Consider the following 10,075-nt stretch of genomic DNA (forward strand, 5'->3'; position numbering starts at 1 on the left):
GGACCTTTTTAGATTATGCTCGCCCCACTCTTGATGGTTCTCAGTCAAGTATAGTGCACCCACTAGTTATAGCAAACAACTTTGAGCTTAAGCTTGCGTTTGTAAAGATGGTTCAGAATTTAGTACAGTTCCATGGATTACTAGATGAGGATCCTTACAGTTATATTGGGAGATTTCAAAGTATGCGACATGCATAAGATCAACAATATTTTTGACGACGCCATCAAACTTCGCTTATTCCCATTTTCACTGAAAGAAAGAGATAAGTAGTGGCTCCAGGCCCTTCCAAGAGCATCTATCATGACTTGGGAATAGTTTGTCAGAGCATTCTTGGGTTGTTATTTCCCTCTAGGAAGAACAACCAAGTTACGTCAAGAGATTACAACTTATGTACAGTTGGACACTGAATCATTATCTGAGGTGTGGGAGAGATTTAAAGACTTGCTAAGGAAATGTCCACATCATAACCTCCCCAAATGGATGGAAATTCAAATTTTCCATCAAGGCAATTAGAATACCCGATAGCTTATTAATTTATCAGCGGGAGGATCGCTTGGTAATAAGACCTCGGAGGCAGTCATGTAGTTGATTGAGGAAATAGCCATCAACAATTATTAATAGAATTCGAGAGGCAAATCAGTAGTAAAGCCAGCTGAGATGATCGAAGTTAGTGAAGTCACAGCACTAGCAGCCTAGGTGGAAGCTTTAAGCCGAAAGATTGATAATTTATTTACTCAGAAGTCAACTACAGTCATGGCGTGTGACACTTATGGGGGAGGGCATGCCTCGACAGGTTGTTCCATTATCGGAAAGGCGCACGGACCCACGGAACAAGTAGATTTCATTAGTAGTGCCTTCTGACAACAAGGGAACCCCTATAGTGGCAGATATAACCTAGGATGGCGGAATCAACCCAATTTATCTTAGGGAAATCAAGGGCAGCAGCAGGCTGCCGCAGGATTCTCTCCCGACCAACAAAATGATAAGAGGCCCATATTGGAGGAAGTGCTCACTCGGTTTATTCGAGTACACATATCAAGGTTCAACAGCTTAGACAACAGGGTTCCAAAGCATAGAAGCATCAATGAGAAACTAGTAGGTTTCTCTTTAGAATTCTGAGAACTAGGTGAGGCAGATTGCCAAATTATAGTCTAAACAACCTCAAGGAAGCTTACTAAGTAACACTGAAGCCAATCTCCATGAGTATCTTAAGACAATTACTCTTTGGAGTGGTAAAGAAGTGGGGATGGGTAGTGAAAAGGTGATGGAGAAGGAAAAGGAGCCATAAATTGAGGTTATTGAAAGTCTAGCAAAGGAAAGAAAGCCTACTCCAAATGTTGTAGAGAGAACACGGCCATTGGTGAAGGAGTATGTTTCCCACCTCCCTTACCCATCAAGATTGAAGAATGATCGCACGGATGAACAATTTAAGATATTTCTGGACTTATTGAACCAATTGCACATTAATGTACCATTTGTTGAAGCCTTATCTCAAATGCCAAAGTATGCAAAGTTTCTCAAGGACCTATTAATAAACAAGTGGAAGTTTGAAGAGGTATCAATAGTCACATTGAGTAAAAGGAAGTTCGACGTTGCTTCACAACCCGGCTACTAAGGAAACAGAAAAGATCCGTGGAGTTTTTACTATCCCTTATAACATTAGTGAATTGGTTAATGGAAAAGCCCTAGAGGATCTAGGTACTAGTATTAGTGTGATGCCTTACACGTTGTTTACAAGGCTTGGACTTTGTGATCTTAAACCAACTAGGTTGATATTGCAACTAACAGACCGCTCCATTAGATATCCTAGGAAATTATAGAAGATGTTTTGGTTAAAGTTGACAAATTTATTTTCCCGGTAGATTTTGTGATTCTGGATGTAGATGAGGATGTTGAAGTGCCCCTCATTCTTTGTAGGCCATTCCTAGACACCTTTCAAGCCCTCATTGATGTTAGGAATGGTAGAATAACACTTAGGGTTGGGGATAAGGAAGTCATGTTTGCTTTATTTGATGCAATGAAACACCCTTCTACTTTTTGATTATACTTGTTATTTTTCTTGACAAGACCGATTCGATTGTTGATGAATCATGCAGTAAAAATCTTGCACAAGGAGCCTTTCGAGAGTCATTGGATGCCTCTTATATTGAAGAGACCACCCTTTTGCTTACACCAACCATGATCGAGGAAAAACACGAGCAACAAGCATTGGCGTGAAGTTACTTCCCCAAAGAAAGGCAAAAGAAAACCTTTGCCCAAGGAGGTAACCCCCGAGTTAGTCAACTACATCGGTAAGTTCAATGTTATCTTTGACCTTGAACTTGGGCATTATTTTGGAGAGATCAATTTCGGTCCGGATCGTACGCCTCGATTGGCCATTTGTCCGAGGAAGGTATGCAGATCTCGAATCTCAAAGTTGTCTAAAGAGCTTGATGAAACTTTGGCCAAAACTGAGATGTAAATCTTTGGTTATGATCTGACACAATTGAAACAGGTACCCCATGGAGTTTAACAACTTTGCTTATAAATAGCTACGCTAACCTTTCTAAAGAATATTTGGTATGAATGGCTAGAATATGGGCTGATTTCGTCAAACGATCCACAATGACCCATACAGCATCATGCCCCTGAAGAGTACGCGGTAACCCATCCACGAAATCCATAGTAATATGCTCCAATTTCTACTCTAGGATAGGCAGAGGTTGTAATAGTCCCACTGGTTATTGATGTTCCGCTTTTACTTACTAGCACACTAACATCTTACGACAAACTCTGCGATATCGTGCTTCATTCCAAACCACAAATAATTTTTCTTGATCGTATGATACATCTTAGTGCTGCCTGGATGTACTGCGTAGGCGGAGGAGTGAGATTCCTCTAAAATAGCACTTCTAAGTCATGTATCCTTTAGAATACAAACTCCTCCCCGAAATACAAGAATACCATCACTGCGAAGCCCAAATTCGCTAGATTCACCTTTTTCCAACCTCTGTATTTCTTTCATTAAATCTTCATATGCTTTCTAAGATTCTTGAATTTGCTCAAGTAACGACAGTCTTACGATAGAAGTTGCCAACTGAACTCCTTTTGGGTCAATCTTAAGTGTCACATCCATGTCTCGAAGAACTGCAAGTTGAGACCGATAAGATGTTGTAGCAGAAGCTAAAGAAGTTGAAGTCTTCCTACTTAGAGCATCTGCTACCACATTGGGATTCCATGGATGGTAGTCAATCACCAGATCATAATCCTTGATCAACTTTATCCATCTATGCTACCTCAAGTTTAGCTCCTTTTGAGTGAACAAATACTTTAAACTCTTATGATCAGTGTAAATTAAACATCTCTCTCCATAGAGATAATGTCGCCAGATCTTTAGGGCAAAATCCACTGCCACTAACTCCAAATCATAAGTAGGATAACTCAACTTGTGTTTCTTCAACTACCAAGAAGCATAAGCTATCACCCTCCCATCTTGCATCAATACACAGCCAAGATCCTGTCATGAAGCATCACTGAACACTACAAACACTTTGCCACTGGTATGCAGTGTGAGCACTAGCGCTGAAGTCAGGCGGTTCTTTAACTCTTGAAAACTGCTCTCATATTTCTCATCCTAATCAAACTTTACCTCCTTTCAAGTTAACCGTGACAAGGGTACAACAATCTGAGAAAACCCCTCAACAAAACTTCAATAATAACCTGCCAAACCAAGGAAACTTTGAACTTTAGATACACTCTTTAGTTGTTCCCAATCAATGATTACTTCAACTTTCTTTCGGTCCACACAAATTCCTTCTCCAGACACCACATGTCCAAGAAAAACTATTTCATGTAACCAAAACTCACTTCGAGAATTTAACATACAACTTCTTTTCTCGAATGATCTGCAATACTGTACGCAAATGTTGCGCATGCTCTTCTTCAGCTGCTGAGTATATCAAAATATCGTCGATGAAGACAATCACAAACTTGCCAAGATATGGTCTGAAGACTCTGTTCATTAGGTCCATAAAAGCAACTGGGCATTAGTCAAACCGAACGGCATGACTAGAAATTCATAATACCCGTATGACATACGGAACGCTGTCTTCGCCACATCACTCTCCTTGATCTTCAACTAATGGTAACCAGACCAAAAGTCAATCTTCAAAAACACTCTTGCCCCATGCGACTGGTCAAACAAATCATCTATTTTGGGTAAAGGATACTTGTTCTTGATGGTCACCTTGTTCAACTACCAGTAGTCTATACATAATCTGAAGGAACCATCCTTTTTCTTCATAAAGAGAATTGGCGCACCCCAAGGTGACAAACTTGGGTGTACGAACCCTTTGTCCACCAAATCCTGTAACTTTACTTTTAACTCGTTTAGCTCTGTTGTGGCCATGCGATACGGAGGAATGGAGATTGGAGCAATACACGGTAGCAACTCAATAGTAAACTCAAACTCTCGATCCGGAGGTAATCTAAGCAATTCCTTAGGAAATACATCCTCAAACTCCTGAACAATGGGAACATCCTTGAAGTTTGGTCCAACAATTCTAGTATCCACTATATGAGCCAGATATGCTTCACGTCCTTTACGCACTAGTTTCCTTGCTTCCATAGAATATATTACATACCTCGAAAGAAGATTCTTTTCACCCTCAAGCACTCTACTAGTTCCATGAGAGGTTTATAAGGTCACTTTTTTCCAAACGCAGTCAATGGAAGAGTATGGCATCAAAATCTTGCATCTCCAACAGAATCAGATCTGCCTCAAAGTCTATACCCTTCATCTTGATAGAACATCCCTGAAAAACTACCTCTCTGATAATTTCTTCGCCCAGAGGTGTTTGGATCAGAAGTTCACATTCTAAAGGAGAAGCTATTCTATCGGCATGACATGCAAATGAAGTGCTAACAAAAGATTTCTCTGACCCAGAGTCTATCAAAGCATATGCGTCATGCTAAAAGAGGGATACAGAACCTGTAATCACGTTGGGTCTGTTCTTGTCTTCCTCATTGGTCATGGCAAAAACTCTGGTCTGAGAATGGGTCTATGGTCACTGTGGTCACTGTGTTTCACCTTATGGAATATTACTAGCAGTAACTGATCTAGTCAGGGCAACGAGTGCAGGTACAGTAGGCAGTACATCCTTGGACTGACTTTATCATCCTGCCGGGGAAAGTGCTAACCCTGGTGTTCCACGACCTAACTTTGGACATGCTGACTTAAGGTGGCTTGTCTGCCCACACTAATAGCATTTGTGTGGCTCATGGCATGGACTAGGATGAAATCTGTTGTAGTTCCGGCATCTTGGAGCATTTCCAGTCGAATTTACTCCAAAACTGCCACTCGCAAATGTAGTACCCTTATGATTGCCAACTTGCCCTGACGACTATTTGATTGAACTAGATCCTGAAAAACTTGAAGAAGTGTCCTCACTCTTACTGCGCTTGGACACCCTTAAAAAATATGGGTTTCTTCTCTTCGCTAGATTCTCACGAAGGCGTTTACCTTCAATGACCAACTTCTCAGCCCTCAAAGCCATTTGAACCACTTCCTTGAAACTTTGATTCTCAGTAACTACCTTCTTCTCTCGAATATTGAGATTCAGTCCTGCCTTGAACTTGGAACATAGGGCTTCTTCACCGCCAACAATTTCAAGTACAAAATTAGCCAGGTCAATGACTCTGCTTCATACTCTGCCACTACCTTGTTTTCATGAACCAACTTCATATACTGTTATCGTTTTCGGTCACAATAAAACCAAGTATAGTATTCTTCATCGAACTCTTGTAGAAAATCTGACCAAGTAAATGGTGCATCTGAACGGCTCTTGAGAGTTTCCCACCAGATCCTTACTCTGTTCTCCAGAAGTCTGACTGCAACCTTTAGTTTCAACTCATCTTATATGCCCATGTCCTCAAAAGTAGCAAGCAACCTTTTCAACCATTCTTTGGCAGTCATAGCGTCATTTGAGCCATCAAAAGCATTATATCCCAACTGCCTTGCTTCCTTCAATAACATGGACAAAATCAATATGGTGGTGGTGGTGGGATAGATACTGGTTCAATATGGGGCTATCCCCAAATAGATTCTAATAACCCAGGAAGTCACAATTTTCCTAGTATATCAGCTTACAACCTTGGGCATCCCATTATGCCTTAAAACTTTGGAGAGCTTCAGGTGGAGGTGCTACTCCTGGCGTTGCAGTATGACACAGAGGGTCTGGGGCTCCGGGAGCATGTATTGATGCTGCCATAGCAGGTTCATGTCCTGAAATGACCTCTTGCCTAGGAGGAGAAGGAGGTTGGACAAGAGGGGGTTACTCAAAAGGAATACCAGCTCCTTGACGCGTACGTGGATGTTGTGTTGGCATTCTAGCTGAAAGGCACAAAAAAGACAAATTTCAAACTTAATTCTTTCCAATTCCAACTCGAGGAATCCACCATACAATGTTTAAATATGGAAATGTATATCTAACCATATTCCATTTGCATGTAAATACATATTCATATAAACATGCTTCTTTCGAGATAAATACGCATAAGTATACTAGGTTTAACCATTAAAATAAATTCATTCTTGAAATATACATATATCAATGGAATCTAATTTATCATCAAATTTATGTTATAAAACACATAAGTAAATACTATAATACTCTTATTAAATCTATGCAATTGCAAACTGAACCACTCACAGAACCAGTCATCTCGCCTCGAGACGTGCTCGCTAGTTGGAATTTTCTTCTCTTTGGAACATGGTTCGCCACCTAGATACAAGCAGGGAATTCAAGAACCAATGAACACAAGAATGGAAACTAAAATGCATGACAATGCAACGTTACATGTCGAACATTAATTCTAGGGTTTTTAGGCGAAAACGATGTCATTTTGGAGCCAAATGACCTCAAATTGGAGTAAACCTAGTTCCAAAGAATTCCACGTAAGAAGGGCTCCAATTTGGACGAAAGAAATACAAGAAAAGGCCAAAATTTTTTGGAGCTATAGTAATGTCGTTTTTCTACGAGTAACCAATAAATTGCTAAAAGTAAACGGCCCTTAAACAATGTTTCTTGCCGATTTACAACACAAAATCACGAAATTTTTTTACAAACATACACACAAACGAATAACCACAACACTAGCTTCAATTTGAGCTTAAAATCAACTTAATCCATAGGGTATTTTTAGGGTTTCAACGATTTTTAAAAACGATTAAATACGAGAAAAATACAAAGGGGAAACCTTGGATCGAAGCCTTACCAAGTTCAAGAGAATGAGAGGAAGAGAGTAGGAGCGTTAATTCGTCAAAAAAACTCGCAGAAGAATTTTTATTTCCAAGTTTTATGTTCGGCCGAATGAAGAGAAAATGAAAACAAAAAAAGAAGAAAGAAGGAAATGAGAGAAACAGAGAAGGCCACGTTGCTTTCTCTTATCCTCTCATTCATTTCATTTTTTTAAACAAAAGAGAAATGACCAAAATGCCCTTCTAATAGAAAAATAAAAAAAGAAAAGGGTCCAAAAGACTGTTTTTTGCCCTTTTTTCTGGTTTTTCACACACAACCAACTGTGCAATCAAGCAAGGATGCCACTAGTGCTAAATGACCATTTTTCTCCTAATGCATACACAAGAATCTAAAAAAAGAGGCCCGAGGTTAAAAAAATCGGGGACGAGGGTACCACACTTTACCCAATTAAAAGGAATTGCACTTGTGTAAAAAACCTCGTTATTTGTTGGCAAGCTTTTTCTCTCAAAACTTTTTTCATCATTTGATTGATAGTTGTTTGAGTGCTTCTTGCTCCACTAATTTTTTTTCTTACAAAAGCTATCATAATATCTTTCCCACTACCTATTAGTTTTGGTTGCTCCACCTCATTGGGCATATCATCATCACAAATGTCAAACATTTCTTTCCTCTTTTTTGTAGAAACATCTACATTTCTCATCAAAATATTAAAAATTTCCTTCTTAACATCCTCGGGCATAGCTAAACATGGCTCAACATCTTTGCGGGTACCCACCAAATGATGCTTAAAATGATAAATTCCACCTGAAAAAAATCTTTTAACAATACTTGCATTGCACCTTCCTTTGAATTTTTTTCCCACATCTATACCATGTTACCATCCAACATTCAACCTATTTCCTAATGCATTTTTTTTCATTTATATTTCTCCGTCTTAGATGATCCCTCACAAGATGTAGACATTCTTGATTTTTCTTTTCACTGTATATAAAACTCAAACAAATTAATTGTATAAACTAAAGTTAGAAGTTTCAGAAACAATTATTATAAAATTATATATATTAGAAACAAAGGCTACAAGGATTGCAATGCATAACAAGAACTATGATTTGATTTGATACAATGAATAAATCATGTAATAAAACCCAAATTTAATGTTCAAAATTTATTAAATTTCCGAAAAGACATAAATAAAAACCAATTTTGTGATTGAATTCCATAATCATGTGTTTTAGACACATTTTATAAGGCTAAATTCATATTATGTCTTTGGAGTATGATGCACCCAAGTAATTTAAACATTATAAAACTAAAAAAAACATAAAATGACTAAGACAAAATCAAATAATTAAGTAAGACTTACCACTATTCTTATTTTTCCTTTGAGGAATTTCATCGAGCACCTTGTGTGCAAGATTAGCAATCTACCAAGTAGCAAACCCAAGCTAAAATAAAGAAGAAGAAATTAACAAACGTACAGCCAAACACAACTATATAATTAAAAGATAAAAACAACCATATCTATGTATTAAGTCAATATGATGCTTTAATCTACCTTCAAGGAGATAAGATGAAGATGTAGAAAGACATCCAACAATGTTTGAATTTGGAGAGGGAAAAAAACCGGTAATCGGATTTGGATATGGAGAGAAGTATCCCGCTGGTCGGTGATGAGAGAAGATGGGAGAAAAACTTAAGATGAAGGTTGAGAGAAGAAGGAAGATGATGCTCAGTAGCCTTGGTGAAGGGTGAGAAACTAAAAAAAAAAAAATAGATAAAAACATAAAATCATAAAATCTTCACTTCATATGATTTGGATGATCATAACCATCCAAATGCCTCAAAAATAGGTATTCTATTTAATGTGATCTAGATGATCATAGCCATCCAAATACGTCAAACTATGTATTTTATTTGATATGAACTAGATGATCATAGGCATCCAAATGCCTCAAATTATGTATTCTATTTGATAAAGCTATATAAATTTATAAAAAAATGGTTATTTTGATAGTTTCCAAAATTGGTTCAAGTTTACCAATTTTAAAAGAGTTTACGAAGTTAACACGTGAATTTACCCCAATTTTAATTATTTTTTATTTTATACGATTTGACACTATTTTTATGGTTAAAATCGTAAAACCGGATGGTTTTACGAGTAAAATCGTGATTTTGACAACCTTGGTTTAGAGTTTAGTATAAATCCCTAAACTTAAAACATTATAAAACATTAGGCATTCTCCCCGGCTTCGCATCAGAGTTATTAAAATTTTGTGAGGAGTTTTGAGACAATATCATATACAAAATAATATAATTAAACAACTTCTGACATAGAAACTATTGTATACTTTAGATTTCAAAGGTCTTATGAACATTTATCGCACAAATAATTATGTATAATTAATGTTTTTTAATTATTAATATTATAATTAATATAAATAAAAACTTAAATGTTATAAAAAATTTAAAATTGTTCTTTGAAATCCTCTCGGAGTAGATTATACATCTACTTTAATATTATGTATAGATTAAGGGTTTAGATTATAAAAACATTAATTTTTTTTCTAAAAAGAGAGAGCTAAAGAATGACTTGAATGCCAACTTGGCATCAACATCATTGGGACAATCAATTCTGTTTAAATATCATTACTTTCCATGTTATATTTTGTATTTTTTTTTAAATAAAATCTGTTTTTAAAAACTTTTGAAAATGAGTTTTTTTTTAAATTTTTTTATTTTGTTTTACATCTCACTACAAGAAAAACAGAAATTTGGCACAGTAATTTTGTCACGGAATTAAAACCGTGCCAATTTTGTCACGGAAATTGGCATCAAAA

At 37.1% G+C, this 10,075-nt stretch overlaps 1 long non-coding RNA gene and 1 other non-coding gene across 2 annotated transcripts; both read right to left on the bottom strand.

Annotated features, from left to right (window-relative positions):
• Positions 1-363: 363 nt before the first annotated feature.
• LOC120257645 lies at positions 364-470 on the bottom strand. The gene has a single exon (XR_005535764.1). It is a non-coding gene; the product is annotated as a small nucleolar RNA R71 (small nucleolar RNA).
• Positions 471-6,721: 6,251 nt separating this feature from the next.
• On the bottom strand, positions 6,722-8,979 carry LOC120257644. The gene is made up of 3 exons (XR_005535763.1): positions 8,794-8,979; positions 8,602-8,683; positions 6,722-6,761 (listed from the first exon to the last, which is right to left on the bottom strand). It is a non-coding gene; the product is annotated as an uncharacterized LOC120257644 (long non-coding RNA).
• Positions 8,980-10,075: the final 1,096 nt, after the last annotated feature.

The sequence above is a fragment of the Dioscorea cayenensis genome, unplaced genomic scaffold, assembly GCF_009730915.1.
Source record: "Dioscorea cayenensis subsp. rotundata cultivar TDr96_F1 unplaced genomic scaffold, TDr96_F1_v2_PseudoChromosome.rev07_lg8_w22 25.fasta BLBR01002244.1, whole genome shotgun sequence".
NCBI classification, from domain to species: Eukaryota; Viridiplantae; Streptophyta; class Magnoliopsida; order Dioscoreales; family Dioscoreaceae; genus Dioscorea; species Dioscorea cayenensis.